Source organism: Myxocyprinus asiaticus, chromosome 20, assembly GCF_019703515.2.
Source record: "Myxocyprinus asiaticus isolate MX2 ecotype Aquarium Trade chromosome 20, UBuf_Myxa_2, whole genome shotgun sequence".
In the NCBI taxonomy this organism is placed as follows: domain Eukaryota; kingdom Metazoa; phylum Chordata; class Actinopteri; order Cypriniformes; family Catostomidae; genus Myxocyprinus; species Myxocyprinus asiaticus.
In genome coordinates, this window is record NC_059363.1 from 40092131 (window position 1) to 40108286 (window position 16156).

Below are 16156 nucleotides of genomic sequence, written 5' to 3' on the forward strand. Positions count from 1 at the left end.
ACTAAAGACAGTTATAAATGTAAAAATAATAATAATCATCATCATAATAAATAAGCCTAATAAATTCCCATTTGTTCCCCCCAAAAAATAAAAAAAATAATAATAATTAAAAAAAATGTGTGTTCTTATCGAATGTATTTGTATTGCATTTTGATAATACACTTTATGCTGCCAAAAGAAAAGAAAATAGAACTCAATTTTAGGTTCAAGGTGTCATATTATTTTACGATTTATTTCTTTAATACAAATACTGTACATATATTATATATAATGTTCACAATGCAGAGTTGCGAATTGCTCCACAATAAAGCGAAATTCACAGCACCTTCAGAGATGATCGGAGATCATTTTCAGCATTCTCATAGATGACATTATTCTTGCAAAAAGTTTCCAGACGAATAAAAAAGAGAAAAAGGAGTGCTAACTCTTTTATGTTCCATAAGACAGTGTCCCGCTGCACGCCTCTGAACAAACAGCGAATCAGACAGGAGCAATGATGGCTTTTCTTTTGTCTGTTCTTATATAATGAAAATATAATACAATTTCTTCAAACGCGTGTTTTTGTGACTAACAGCATTTCTTGTCATGTGTCACTAAGAGACGTCTTACAGGTCACCCGCCTGGTTCTAAACACGTTTTCCAAACGTTGTTTAAAAATGTTACTAAAATGTTAAAATGTCGTGATTTTAACGTTATATAAAGGTTACAAAAACGCTTCTTACAACGTTCTCCTAACTTTATTTTCACCCAAAATATAAAGTTCTTTGAACGTTTATTTTTAATATTCTATGAACGTTAAAATGTCCAGTTTTTTTGTCGTGATTTTAACGTTATATAAAGGTTACAAAAACGTTTCTTACGTTCTCCTAACTTTATTTTCACCTAAAATATAACGTTCTTTGAACGTTTATTTTTAATATTCTATGAACGTTAAAATGTCCAGTTTTCTTATTGTGATTAGAACATTATTTAAAGGTAAAAAACAAAAAAGAAAGAAAAAATGTTTTTAAAACATTTTTCACAATATAACAGTTTAAATGTTTATTTAAACATTATATTAATATTACAATGTTCTTCTTGTGCTTAGAATGTCATTGAAAGGGTAATGTTTTTTACATTTTGCTAACTTTATTTCCCCTCACAATATAATTATTGGAATGTTTATTTGTAATATTCCAAGTACATGAAAATGTCCAGTCTTCCTACCATGAATAGAACATCTGAAGGAAAGCATTCCTGCTAAAAAAAAAAAAAACCTACAAACTGTATTCTTTCTCATAATAAAGAAATCATGTCAAATTAAGTTATACGAAATATTTATTAAAACTTTTCACAACCATAAATGTTCAAACCATTTTCAAAAAACTGGTTTAATAGTATAAAAAACAAGGACAACAAATACAAATTCGGATACATCTAAAATTTTCATGCAAAATTATGAAGCCTCATATTAAATGTGTGTGTGTGTGCATTTTATAACATTAACACATTACACACACTACTGGTGTCCACTTTCCTGATTCTGCACCTGTGAAGTGAACAGATTGCCTCAAGTTATTATTTTTGATTGTTATTATATTATGAGATTATCATAAGACATTCACTTTAGCTACTTCATGCAACTGAACTTATTTTATAATCTTTGCTCTAAAGCTGAAGTGTGTCATTTCCCACCAAGGAAAATTGCTAAAAAAAAAACATGTTTTATTATACAACCAAGCATGTTGGCCTGAATGTGTGCCTAAAACAATGTTTTGATTGCGCCACTGCTGCCACAGTGCAAGTGTTAGACCTTAAGGTAAGGTACAAAGAAAAGACAAATAAAAACCTTTAGGCCATGTGGCTTGGATACCACGTCATCTAATGCCATATGATATCTTTGTGTGAGAAACAGACCAAATTATCCATTCATTCAAATCTTGCTTTGCACCTTAGCCGGTAAATATTGTTTATGCTTCAATTGTTTTTTCGAGTTTGCATAGTCACTTTACTCCCTTTACCCTAGAGTCTACATTCTAATATATGTATGTAAAAGAACAGCTTGGATGCTGTACTACATTTTTATGTTCCACAGTGAAACAATCCTTAAAACTGTGAGAAATCTTTCAATTACAAATTGCATTAAAATTAACCATCAGTCAACCAATTTTAATTTTTGAGAAAAAGAGAAAAGAACAAGAATATTCTGAACAGATTAAGACTCATTTAAACTGAAACAGTTTAATAAAAATAAAACTTGTAGTAATTGTAATATGGTAATTAAGTTACACAACAGATATATATGCTCTAGTATAAACAAATATCACTGACTGGTTATCTAGTGCCTGGAAACAGTTAAGGGGGGGGGGGGGGGGGGGGTTATGCGTGTCAAAAGATCACATATGTGCATAAAGCCTTGCCAATATGCCAGTAAGTCATCGCATCCATGTTGTTATAAAAACTTACCCTTGTTCCACGATGTGGAGCATACTTTAAGGTTTCTGCAATGCATTCAACAAACACCTTTATAGACACCTTTGGATGTATCTTGTGGCATGCCTCTAAAAACATATTTTTCATAAATAATTTGTTTGCATCAAAAATAAAAACTTTTAAACATTCTTATTTTCAACTGACAGTACAATAACACCCTGTCTACACTGTGCAAGGCAGATGGCACATGAGCTTGAGTCTGTCTACTCCGGATGTGAAGTGAACATTCAAAATGACAAACTTTTACTATTTCTTCTCTCCCTGTTCTAGCCTGTACTTTTCTGAATGACTTTGGAACCTCGTATTGTTAGCACTTCTCATGTTATTGCTGATAAATGGCTTGTTGTATTCCTCATTTGTAAGTCGATTTGGATAAAAGCTTCTGTTAAATTTTACAGAATTATGTTGATTTTAATTAGGTTATGTATATTTGATTTACTTGCTTTCACACTCCGGTGAAGGATTTTTAATCTCAGAGAGGTTATACTGGTTAAATAAAGGCTATAATAAATGAATAAATGTAAATTTACATAAAGCACAGACAATCAGCTTTGAACTTGAGTAGACTTCAACAATTAATAAAATGTCTGAATAACCTGCATCCTGTTTTATTTTCAAAAGAGGTATTTCACTGACATATTGGAACCCTGTTCTATTGTTTGTGCAACGCAATGTGGCGACACATCCAGAGTATACAATCTAATTGATTATAATGGCTACAATTTTCCTTAACCCTGGTTTAACATCTCCTTTAAACTATGGATAAACCGTGTGAAAAGCTCTAAAGAGCTTAACAAAACAAAGATGTTCTAAAGAATGTATCCCACCATTTTACAGGTGCAGTGAATCTGAATGAATTCTGTTGGGATTCTGAAATAACCATTTAGCATAGATAGGCAAAAGTAAAAAATAATATCTTTGTGTATCAGAATATCTGTTTTAAATGGCCATTTATTGAACAAATATGCTTGCTGATTAAACTTGTATTAAAGCAATATCACAGTTGAGGTACAGAAAATCTTTTAATTGAACACTTACGAATGATCACCGTGCAAATTTCCAGGTCTTCAAGACTTTTCTTTCCCTTTCGACCCTTCATGCTGTACTGAGCCCTCACATTGTTTGTGGCAACTGTGCGCAACACCCTCCTTACAGCATCACCTGGAGTTTTGCTACCAAGAAGGCTTAGGTGATGGATCTGAAATAAATCAATTATATTTTAGCGGGCTGCATTTTTCCCATTTCAGTTCCATATAGATTATGTGCAGACCACTAAAACAGTATAAAATGTTGTAAAAAGCAAGTCTCTGGGACTTATGTGAATAAAAGAATGACAAAAGCTGCATTCAAAATTGAAACAAAACATCAACAGACATATCATCTACTGGGAAATTTAAATAACTTACAGTTTTATTCTTATATTCGCTGTCTTTTAATTTCAAGCACAAATCATTCAATTAATTTGTGCTCTGGCAAGGATTTAACAGAAACTCATCAGAAGAGTCATTTGGTGGGACAAGACCTAAAAGCATGGATTTGATATCTGAAAGTTTCTGGTCCACTTTGTCCAGTCGAACAAATATGGCTCGTTCCAGTTTCTTCAGTTCTTCTGAATTCTCTGACATTTGTGCTGTTAACAAGTTAACACAAAAGAGAAGGTTAAAATTAATGAAAGACACTTTATGGTTATTTCTCAAAAATCCACATCTTCATCCACAATAAATTTCATTAAATTATAAAACATTTAAATTTGCAGTTCATAAGTCCATAGGACAGTTTGAAACAGATTTTTTATTGATATCCCTGTTTTATGGTAAAACAGGTTTAGTTGCAAAATAATAAACTGACAAAAGTTTATGTAGCTCATTTCAGCAATAGGGATGTGCCAATGACTAACTTAAGTGCTGTTTAAACAGAAATGTTGTAATGGACTAGTTTAAAAGTTAAAAATCCTTTTATTAAACAGTCAAAAACATTATGTGCATAGGCAATCCATTTGAAAAAACTTCATTGTATTATTCTAGTAGCCTAATCTGATACTATAAGCTTCAGGAATTCACAATAGCAAAATAATAATAATAATAATAATAATAATAATAATAATAAATAAATAAATAAATAAATAAAAATGCTTACTGTCTACAGCTCGTTGCAACATGAATTTATTTATTTTGTATCATTTGGGTCATTCTCTAACTAAAACTATCATGTTTATTTTTATATCTTTGTTATATTTAGTGAACTTCACATTACATTTACCTATTCAAAGTATGTGTGCTACATTTACAATAGAATATCCTGCTAAAAACATGTAAAATATAATTTCAAACATTAAATACACATTAAGGTAAAACAGACGTAAACTTGGTAATCAACAAAACAAACAGTTCATAATGATTAAGAAAATTAGCCGCTCTTATACACTTACCTGTTGATGAAATATTTGAAGCGGTGATCAAACTGAACGACTGTTGTCTTCGCCCGCAACTGCGCAAGCGCGAGCCGTAATTGCGCGCTCAAAAAGCATTTAAAGCAGCCCGCTTCTGACTGAAGTAGTTAAGATTAGTGAGCTGTTCTTTTTGAATGGATGCGTATGGATGACATGCTTCAGTATGCTGAATAAACTGCTTTTGTGAGGAAACAGCTCGTCACTTAATGAACTGACCGCCTTTCCGATAATCTTTAATATATTTACATTAAACAATCCTTTTGAAGTAAACTATTTGTTTAGTTTACTAAGATATAACTGCTGTTTTATAAGAGAAGTCACGGATGATTTTAGACAGGTGTCAGTTTAAGACTCTCCCCGTTCATTTAAAAGGCATTCGCAAACTGTCGTAAAATGACTCTTTTTGCCTCTTTTCTGTTTTTTTTTTGTTTTTTTTTTTTTTTTTTTTTCAATGCTTCAAAAATTATAGTTTAAGTATAGTTAAGTCACAATAAAAAGCGACAAATCCTCTGCCTCCAGCTGAGCATAACCAGGAATTAAATAGAAGGGCAACAACAACAAAAAAGCGAATATATATATATATATATATATATATATATATATATATATATATATATATATATATATATATATTCATATAGGGCTTTCACAAATTAACTTAAACTTATCCAAACTTATACAAGTTTCAATCATTTGTTAAAGTTTTTGTTCCAAAGTCTAGTTCCTTATTTTCAAAAAAGAAAATACCAAATTTGATTATCTTCACTGTCAGGGGTGGAAGTTCAATCTCCCTTGTCTGTAACCAGCTCTACACATCTCTCCAAAAAGGTTGCACCAATTCACAATGAAAAAACATAATCTACATTTTTGATATCTGTTTAACAAAATACACAATTAATCACATCAAAAATTTAATCTTGATCTTAAATACATTCATTTGTTGGATAAGACTTATTTAAAATTTAGAAGTTCACCTCTTTAACCTTAGGAGGAATTGGAAATGACAAATAACTTTTCATTTTTTTTCTTAATCCCTACAGCACCAAATTCCTTAAGCACATATTTCCATTTTACAGGGTTCTGGTAACATGCCTGTAAAAGAATATTTGTAATTACCCTGTTGGTACATTTATTGTCACAAAATTAAATTCCTTTTATGCAGAGTTGCCTCAATTCTGGGGAGACTTTAGAGTGCACAGTGTCTTCTTTGACCATTAACCATAGAGAAATTGTGCTCTTCCAATGGTAGAACTGCTAAGGTTTAAAAGATCTCTTTTAAAGGTGTAGTGCAACCCTTGACAGAAACCATAGTTTAAATATTTGCTAGATGGATGGATTGATCGATATAAATATTATTTCAATGAATTTGATTTTTCTGACAAAATCAATCCTTTAAATTTTTTACATTTAATTTGTATGCACACTGTTTATTGTTTTTTATGTGAATGATGTGAATTGTCAATTAAAAAGAATGTGTGTGTGTGTGTGTGTGGGGGGGGGGGGGGTGGTACCATTGCTCAACACAAATGTAATACATTTTCAACATAAACATAATAACACAATTTCTAGCAAAAATGTTTTAAGCAGAGAATGTCCCTGGAAAGAAATTCAACATGTTTAAGATATTACCTCAAGGTCAGGTCACATGAAACCATATCAGAGTTTTTGTACAAAGTAGTGATGGGAAGATCGGATCATTTTACTGAATTGAATCTTTGAGTCTCGTTCAGCAAAATAAATGAATCTTTATTCAAGTAATTTAGTTCATTTTGTTCATTTGAGCAGAATTAAATTAAAATGTTACAATGCATAGCCTATCCGGCTGTCACGTGACAAAAGAACGAACGACTCGGACCAAAAGACTCGAGAGGTGAACTAATCATTTCTGCTTCCTGTTCAGCGCCTATGTGGTTTTCACGTAACAAACGAACGGAGGTTGCGCAATGCACTTGCGCGGCCAACACAAAATGAACGAATCACTCTCAGAGACTACTCGTTCTTCTGAGTCACATAAAAGATTCGTTCAAAATCAACGAATCATTCATGAATGACCCATCACTAGTACAAAGTCACTGCATGGCCTTTTAAATAATTTGGGACATTCCGAGAATATTGTTCAAAGATTTCCCCGAAACTATGTAAACACTCACAATTATTATTATTATTTTTTTATTATAAAACATTTTTACAATGAAATGTAAACATGTATATATATATATATATATATATATATATATATATATATATATATATATATATACTATATATGTGCAATATATGCTAAAGTATTCGCTCACCCATCCAAATAATTGAATTCAGGTGTTCCAATCACTTCCATGGCCACAGGTGTATAAAATGAAGCACCTAGGCATGCAGACTGCTTCTACAAACATTTGTGAAAGAATGGGCCACTCTCAGGAGCTCAGTGAATTCCAGCGTGGTACTGTGATAGGATGCCACCTGTGCAACAAGTCCAGTCGTGAAATTTCCTTGCTACTAAATATTCCACAGTCAACTGTCAGTGGTATTATAACAAAGTGGAAGTGATTGGGAATGACAGCAACTCAGCCACGAAGTGGTAGGCCACGTAAAATGACAGAGCGGGGTCAGCGGATGCTGAGGCGCATAGTGCGCAGAGGTCGCCAAATTTCTGCAGAGTCAATCGCTACAGACCTCCAAAGTTCATGTGGCCTTCAAATTAGCTCAAGAACAGTGCGTAGAGAGCTTCATGGAATGGGTTTCCATGGCCGAGCAGCTGCATCCAAGCCATACATCACCAAGTGCAATGCAAAGCATCGGATGCAGTGGTGTAAAGCACGCCGCCACTGGACTCTAGAGCAGTGGAGACACGTTCTCTGGAGTGACGAATCACACTTCTCCATCTGGCAATCTGATGGATGAGTCTAAGTTTGGCGGTTGCCAGGAGAACGGTACTTGTCTTACTGCATTGTGCCAACTGTGAAGTTTGGTGGAGGGGGGAATATGGTGTGGGGTTGTTTTTCAGGAGCTGGGCTTGGCCCCTTAGTTCCAGTGAAAGGAACTCTGAATGCTTCAGCATACCAAGAGATTTTGGACAGTTCCATGCTCCCAACTTTGTGGGAACAGTTTGGGGATGGCCCCTTCCTGTTCCAACATGACTGCGCACCAGTGCACAAAGCAAGGTCCATAAAGACATGGATGAGTGAGTTTGGTGTGGAAGAACTTGACTGGCCTGCACAGAGTCCTGACCTCAACCCGATAGAGCACCTTTGGGATGAATTAGAGCGAAGACTGCGAGCCAGGCCTTCTCATCCAATATCAGTGTCTGACCTCACAAATGCGCTTCTGGAAGAATGGTAAAAAATTCCCATAAACACACTCCTAAACCTTGTGGAAAGCCTTCCCAGAAGAGTTGAAGCTGTTATAGCTGCAAAGGGTGGGCCGACGTCATATTAAACCCTATGGATTAAGAATGGGATGTCACTTAAGTTCATATGCGTCTAAAGGCAGATGAGCGAATACTTTTGGCAATATAGTGTATATATATATATATATATATATATATATATATATATATATATATATATATATATATATATATATATAAATCAACATTTAAACCCCACAACCCCCCTCCCCCACCCCGCCCCCCCCCCCCCCCAAAAAAACAACAACCCTGTGGTCATATACATACATACATATACAAACATAAATACATATACATAAATATACACATTCATACATACATACACACACATAATAATCATACAAACTATAATACATTACTCTCTCCACATCCCACCCGAGAGCCCTCCAAAAACTCCAAATACCTGCCTCATTTCCGAGCAAACTTATCCAAGCTACCCCGTCTTCTAGATGACACCTCCTCATAAGCTGCCACCCTCCCCACCTCCGTGCACCACTCCGGATATGGGGGCGCACCAGCTGACCTCCAACCCCTCAAAAAAACCTGCCTGGCGATCATCACACAAGTCAGAACCCAGTTCCCTATATGGCCATCCCCCACTTCGATGACCGCCCCATCGCCCAGAACACAAAGTCTGGGGCAAAACGAAACCCGAGTGCCCACCACATCGCACACAAAATTCTGAACCTTCGACCAGAATTTCTGGATCTCGACACACCACCAAAAAACATGGGCCATGTCTCCATCCTCCAACTGGCATCTCCAGCAGGTGGGTGTGTCTTTAAGACCAAGCCTATACAGTCTAGAGGGGGTCCAATAAAATCTATGCAAAATTTTGAATTGTATAAGATGCACCCTTGCATCACTTGATGCAGACTTAACATTTTTAAGAATCTTAGCCCACACTCCTTCCTCCAATGCCAAGTTGAAATCTTTCTCCCATACTCTCTTGAGAGAAGTTAAGGCTCCATCCCCCATACTCTGAATTAACAGGGAGTGGTACACTGATGCCTCATGACCTTTTCCAAAAGCCGCAATCACCTCTCCCAAAGCATCTGCCTCCTTAGGGGGATGTGTGCTGCTCCCAAAAATAGTGCAAAGCAGGTGGCGCAGTTGTAAATACCTATAAAACTGAGGTCTGTGGATCCCAAAATGTTGGACCAAGTTTTCAAACGATCTCAACACACCACTTTCATATAGGTCAGTAGTAGCAACCCCCCTAACAATCCATTCCGGCCAACAGAAAGGAGACTTGCCAATACACAGTCTTGGGTTCCGCCATATTCTCGAGGCAGCATTTAAATAAGTGTCCAATTTAAACAATCTGGACACTTTAGTCCATACCGAGTGTAAATGCGAAATAACGGGGTGTAACTTAACTTTTCCGAATAGTTTGATAGAGATACTTTGTAATGGCAAAATAGGGGCAAGAACTGTCTGTTCAATAACAAACCAGGGAGGGGCTCTCTCAGGTGGGAGTGACCAATGAGCCAAATGTCTGAGACTGAACGCATAGTAATAAAACAAAATCTTGGGAAGGCCTAGCCCTCCTTTGTCTATCGGCCTATGTAACTTATTAAAATGCAATCTGGGACGTTTACCGTTCCAAATGAAGGACTTCGCTATGCTATCAAATTCCTTGAAATAAGAGAGGGGGACATCTACAGGGAGAGATTGTAGCAGGTAATTACATTTTGGAATACAATTCATTTTAATAACATTAACCTTCCCAATCATCGATAAATGTAATGAAGCCCACCTGCTGACATTGCTCGAAAAACTTTTTATTAAAGGGTCAAAATTAACACTAACTAAATCAGACAAATTTGCTGGGAATAAAATCACCAAATACTTAATGCCCTGTTTGGGCCACTGGAAGGCACCCGGCTGGAAAGCCGTTACTGGACAGTACACTGTCACAGCCAAAGCTTCGGATTTAGCCCAATTGACTTTGTATCCTGAGAATTTGGAAAAGGAATTAATAATTCTGTGGAGGCAAGGCAAAAATCTAGTAGGTTCAGAGACAAATAATAAAATATCATCTGCGTAAAGCAGAAGCTTATGCGGCACACCTCCTGCCACCATCCCTGGAAAATCATCCTCCTTTCTTATCGTGGCTGCTAATGGTTCCAGGGCAAGACAGAACAATAATGGGGAAAGAGGGCAACCCTGACGGGTGCCCCTATCCAGAGTAAAATAATCTGAAATTAATCCATTCGTTTGTACCGCTGCTACAGGGTGTCTATAAAGTAACTTGATCCAACCAATAAATGTACTCCCGAACCCATACATTTCCAAAATCTTTCCCATTCTACCATATCAAACGCCTTTTCAGTGTCAAGTGAGATGGCAGCGACCGGAGTCTGATCATTCGCCACTGACCACATGATATTGATGAGATGCCTGATGTTATCAGAAGAGCTGTGACCCCGAATAAACCCCACCTGATCTATATGTATAAGTGATGTCATAACTTTACTTAATCGATTAGCCCAAATTTTTGACAATATTTTTACATCTAGTTGGATCAGGGAAATTGGACGGTAACTTTTACACTCATTTGGATCTTTGTTCTTTTTAAGAATCAGACTGATCCGGGCTTGTGTCATGGTTGGAGGAAGTTTTCCGTTCTTTAATGATTCAGTATAAACTTCTAACAAAAGTGGAGCCAGTTCTGTAGCATAGGATCTAAAAAATTCTGCGGCAAAACCATCTGGCCCCGGAGCCTTGCTAGTAGGTAGGGACTTAATTACCTCGTCAAGCTCCTCCAAGGTTATCTCAGAATCAAGAGCGTTTTTTTGCTCAATCGTCAGTTTAGGAAGATCTAATGGTTCCACAAAGGTCCTAATATCTTCATCAGTGGATGAAGACATGGAATCATAGAGATCAAGATAGAACTCTTTAAAGGCATTATTAATATCAATAGCCGAGGTAAATATTTCACCACCAGCAGATTTCACTGAGGGAATGGTAGAAAAAGACTCTTTCTGCTTTATATATCTAGCCAAAAGCTTCCCTGCTTTGTCACCTGACTCAAAGTATGACTGTCTTGCCCTGAATAACCAAAACTCCACTTTCCGTGACAAAATAGTATTATATCTATATTTCAATTGGGTCAATTCTCTGAGGCCATCAGATGACATACGGTGCTTCAGCTCTGCCTCGGCACTTTTAATATTTCCTTCCAACTCCACAAGTTCTCGTGCTTTGGATTTTTTGATGAATGAGGCATAATGTATGATCCGGCCCCTAAGAACCGCTTTAAGTGCCTCCCAATCCACGCCCACAGAGGATACTGAGGACCAGTTGGTCTCCATATAAACATTGATTTCAGTCTTTAACATTTGTTGGAAATCAGGATTTTGCAAAAGGGATACATTAAGGCACCAACTATATGATTTCTTTTTCTCTATAAGTGGCATCACCTCTAAACTCACCAGGGCATGATCTGAGACTAAAATGTTTCCAATTGAGCAATCAACAACAGATAAAATGAGGGATCTGGATATATATATAAAAAAAATCTATTCTAGAATAAATCTTATGGACTGATGAAAAAAATGTATAGTCCCTACCAGATGGGTTCAAAAGTCTCCAAATATCCGAAAAAACCAAGATTTTTACACATCCTGTGAAGCGTCAGTGTTGCTCTAGGGGGCTTACACACTTTTGCTTCACTTTGATCAAGGATTGAGTCCATCAAAAGATTAAAGTCTCCTCCCAATATTATATCATGAGGGGTGCCAGTGGTTTGCAACATCCCTTCAAGATCTATAAAAAAGCCCTGATCATCAGCGTTAGGTGCGTAAATATTAGCCAAAATCAACCTTTGCCCTTGAATTTCAGCTTAAACAATAATTACTCTTCCTAATTTATCTTTAATCTGCTTGAGACATTTGAATTGTAGATGTTTATTTACCAATATAATGACTCCCTTGCTCTTACTTGTGCCAGTACTAAAGAAAACATGTCCACCCCATATCTTCCCAAATTTTTCAGCTTCCCGTGGGGAGAGATGTGTTTCTTGAAGAAACACTATATCATATTTCTTACGTTTAAAAAAAGTAATAACCTTCCTTCTTTTTATGGAGTGCCCCAACCCATTCACATTCCATGTGGAGAGAGATAGTACACTTATATTAACAACTGACATATTGATATAATAGAAAAAATAAATTGTGTGCCAAAAACAAAATTATGAAGACCATATTCCCCATTAGTGAAACAATCAAACCCCGAACATCCCCCTCGAACAAAACAAACAGAAAAAAGAAAAATGTGTGCATTAACCCCGCACACGACAGCGCCAACCGGCGACAATCCCTCTAAACTCAAAAGGTGCATGAACGCCCACGAGTCCCCACGACAACTTTGCCATCGGATTGCTCAATTTTTTTTTAAAAATTACATAACAGAAAATATTTTGTAAAATAAACCCCAGCAAATAGGAAGAATGAACACAAAGAACATGTAGATTCATTCACAGAACTGTCTCAAGGATGTGATCTTCCACAAAACAAATTCCAGCTGATATAAAACCGTTCAGATTCCTCGGACAGACAAACGAATGTTCCGTGAGCCGCTGTAATGAGTTCAGCGGATGACGTAATCATTCCAATGTCCCGTAATAAGGAGGAATAAGCATGAAGAACGAACAGATTAATCCACAGCTTTTCCAAAGTAGTATTATTCAATAGAACAAGCTCCAGCCGCTAGGCGGAACCAATACAAAAAGAAACAAAACCGGCATCCCGGTTCCCCGGATGATCGAGTCAATTCACTCGGAGGCCGCATAAATGTATATTCCATGACTTACACAATCTGTCAACTTTATAAAAGACATCCTTTGTGTGAACATGTAGATATTTTGCGGTCATCCATAGTGTCTATTCTCAATCTGTCCAGGAACTTAAATGCGAAAGTAATCTTTCATCAATGCAAAAGTTTCTTTAAGGAAAGTGTTATTCACAAAACAAGCTCCAGCCGCTCGGCGGAGCCAACACAGTTTACTCAGTCATTGATTCTATAAAAGACATTACCAGACTTGGACATGTAAATACTTTGCGACCAACCTTCATTTCTATTCTCAGTTTGGCCAGACACATTAGAGCAAACGAGATCTTTTTCTGATGTAAGAGTTTCTTGCATTCCTTGAACCGATCGCGTTTCTCTCGTCGAGTTCGCAAAGTCCGGGAACAAGAACATATTATGATTCTTCCAAGAAAGCTTCCCTTTGCTCCTCGCCTGGCACAACACAAGATCTTTATCGGATGATCTCAGAAATCTGGCCAGAATCGATCGGGGCCTGTCTCTCTCAGCAGATCTGTGAGCAGGGACTCTGTGAGCTCGCTCGATTTCCAGCTTGTGGCCTGTTATGTCGAGCAGACTCGGGAAAAGCTCGTCTAGAAATTTCACCATATCTCTGCCCTCCTCATGCTCAGGAATTCCAACAATTCGAACGTTATTCCTGCGGCTTCTATTCTCAAGATCTTCAAGCTTTTCAAGGAGATGTTCCAAATCAACTTTTGTCACGGGCGGATTAGCAGTTAATTCCCTTTCCGAAGATTCCAGAAAATGGATTCATCTCTCAACATCTGACACTCTTGTAACTATCTCAGAGAATTTTATTTCAATCACCGTAATCGATCAACGTATTACAACGAGATCCTCCAAGTCAGCAAGAACCTTCGTCAACATCACCGACATGTTGGACAACTGATGCTCGATCTCCTCTCCCGCCGTGCCATCCAAATCGAGTCCACAGGCCTGTCGGGGCTTTCATCCTGAACACGTAAGTGTCTTTTAATGTCTCCAGAGCCCGAGGATTTTGACTTCTTTGCCATGTTTTGTCTCAAAGAGCAAATGTGTAACTGGGTGTATCAAATTTCACCAAATTATAACATGAAAATAATCAAAAATTTCCCCTGCTCAATTGAATATGTAAGACTAATACTGTAAACTGGCAAGCAGATATTCTTGAATACCAGCAAACACACAAAAATCCTTGCATCAAAACTTATAAACGTGTATGATTTTGCAAATCAGTATGTCCTAATCTGCAGGCGCAGAAATTTGCTGTCATTTTCAGCAACAGATCATGGGGGGAAAAAAAACCAATAAATGTTTTGTACATAAAAAATAAAAAATAAAAAAACTTTTCTTTACGTTAAGTAGCATTTAAACATAATTTAGTCTATTAAAAAATGTGTAATTATGATACATCTACTCTTTATACAGAGCACCCCCACTATTTTCAGAAGCACCCTCAGTGATTTTGATCTGGAACCGGGCCTGGTATGTGGGTGTGTACCATTTCCCATCTTGCAGGAATGTTTGTAACCAACGACTGTAATAAGGGAACTCATTTAATATTTTAATCAAATTAATGCAGAAAGTAATGACTGTTAGTTAATATAAAACATGTAACCATATGAAGTTGGGTCAGGACGACCAGCTAGAAGGAAGACGGTGATGACGAAACTAGGGGGGCATAAGATGAATTTATTGGATGAAGAGGCCATCACTCAAAGAGATAAGAGGGAACAGAAACTGTATAAAAAAATGCATGATTCTGAAGTGTAATTTTAGATGCTCCATGGAACACCTCGGCTTTGTTACTCTGTAATAAAAGTCTATTTTTGGAATCAGAACTTTGCGCCTCCAAGAAATTTTTGACTCGACTGAGCTTCGATGGCTGTTTTGGGAATCTGCCATGACACGGAAACGAGGCCCTGTTCTGCTCCTATTATAACTGGCCGTGTGCCTTCAGATATCCAAAAGATGACTTAAATCATTAGGCCTGTGTCCTGCTAAACTAATATCATTCTCGTTCAAATAAAATGTCCCAACAAATGCATCAAATGCATGTAGTTACAGGCTCCAGTTATCTTTATCCCTTTTTGTGAGGTGGTGGATTTTGGCTATTGAAAATGCTCAGTGGCCAGTGAGCCAGAAAGTTAATTTCAAATCCTGCGTGTAATATGCTCTGATCAGCAACCTTACTTTAAAATATATCCTGAGGGTCACATGATCATAAACGGTGAAAGTACTTCCTCAAAGTGACCATCGCATGTACCCTTTGCTAACGGCCTTGTGGAGGGCCTGAGTTGCTCACTTTTGTTTGGAACACCGCTTCGTGTGGTGTCCCCTTCCCGCCATGCCCTTCAAGGGCGCAAAAATTCCGTTTGGAATTCGCCCACAATATACTCTTGTAAATACGTATAAATGTACAATAAATAACCTACACACACACACACACACACACACACACACAAATTAATATAACACATCCATGTGTATACTTATAAAAATGTATGGTTATACATTTTAAAATTAATTTATTCCTCTAGACTTGTAACCTGTAAATTAAATGACTTTTGCTGTTTAATATATATATATATATATATATATATATATATATATATATATATATATATATATATATAATTCTATGTGGTTATTTTATAATATGTGTGCCTTCTTAACTGTTATGACCAACTGTCATGGTAATGGATGTAACCGTCGCATCTCGTGCACTTTACACTCGCGCAACAACCGCACAGAAAGCACACCTGAGGTAAATGGACTCTATGCATGGAACGTAGCCTACGCATTTCTGGTCAAATCTCAGGGGGCAAACAATATTCCGGTATCGTATTCAGCTAACGTGAAAGTGTCAAGTGTTGTAGCAAACTACTATTCTTTCTAAAATAAAGCGATTTTTCACAACAAATGTGATTTTATATTTTCTATTATATTTTTAAGCTTGCAGCACGGCGGAGCACTGCTATACAGTTGTGTAAGGCTTCCTCTGTGTGCAAAGTATTTAC

General features: G+C 36.7%; 2 protein-coding genes across 5 annotated transcripts in view; both read right to left on the reverse strand.

The window, feature by feature from the left end:
- Positions 1-16156, reverse strand: part of LOC127411120 (uncharacterized) — a 418430-nt gene that overhangs the window by 79125 nt on the left and 323149 nt on the right. The gene's annotated exons all lie outside the window — the stretch shown is intronic.
- The window catches only part of lgals8b (galectin 8b), a 34518-nt gene continuing 19449 nt past the window's right edge, over positions 1088-16156 (reverse strand). For 2 of the 4 annotated variants that reach the window (XR_007892193.1, XR_007892190.1), the window contains exons 9-10: positions 3879-4102; positions 1088-3670 (exon numbers count right to left, since the gene is read on the reverse strand). The gene's annotated coding sequence lies outside the window, so the exon portion shown is untranslated. The remainder of the gene's footprint in view (positions 3671-3878; positions 4103-16156) is intronic. The other 2 variants (XR_007892191.1, XR_007892192.1) reach the window with 2 other exon arrangements.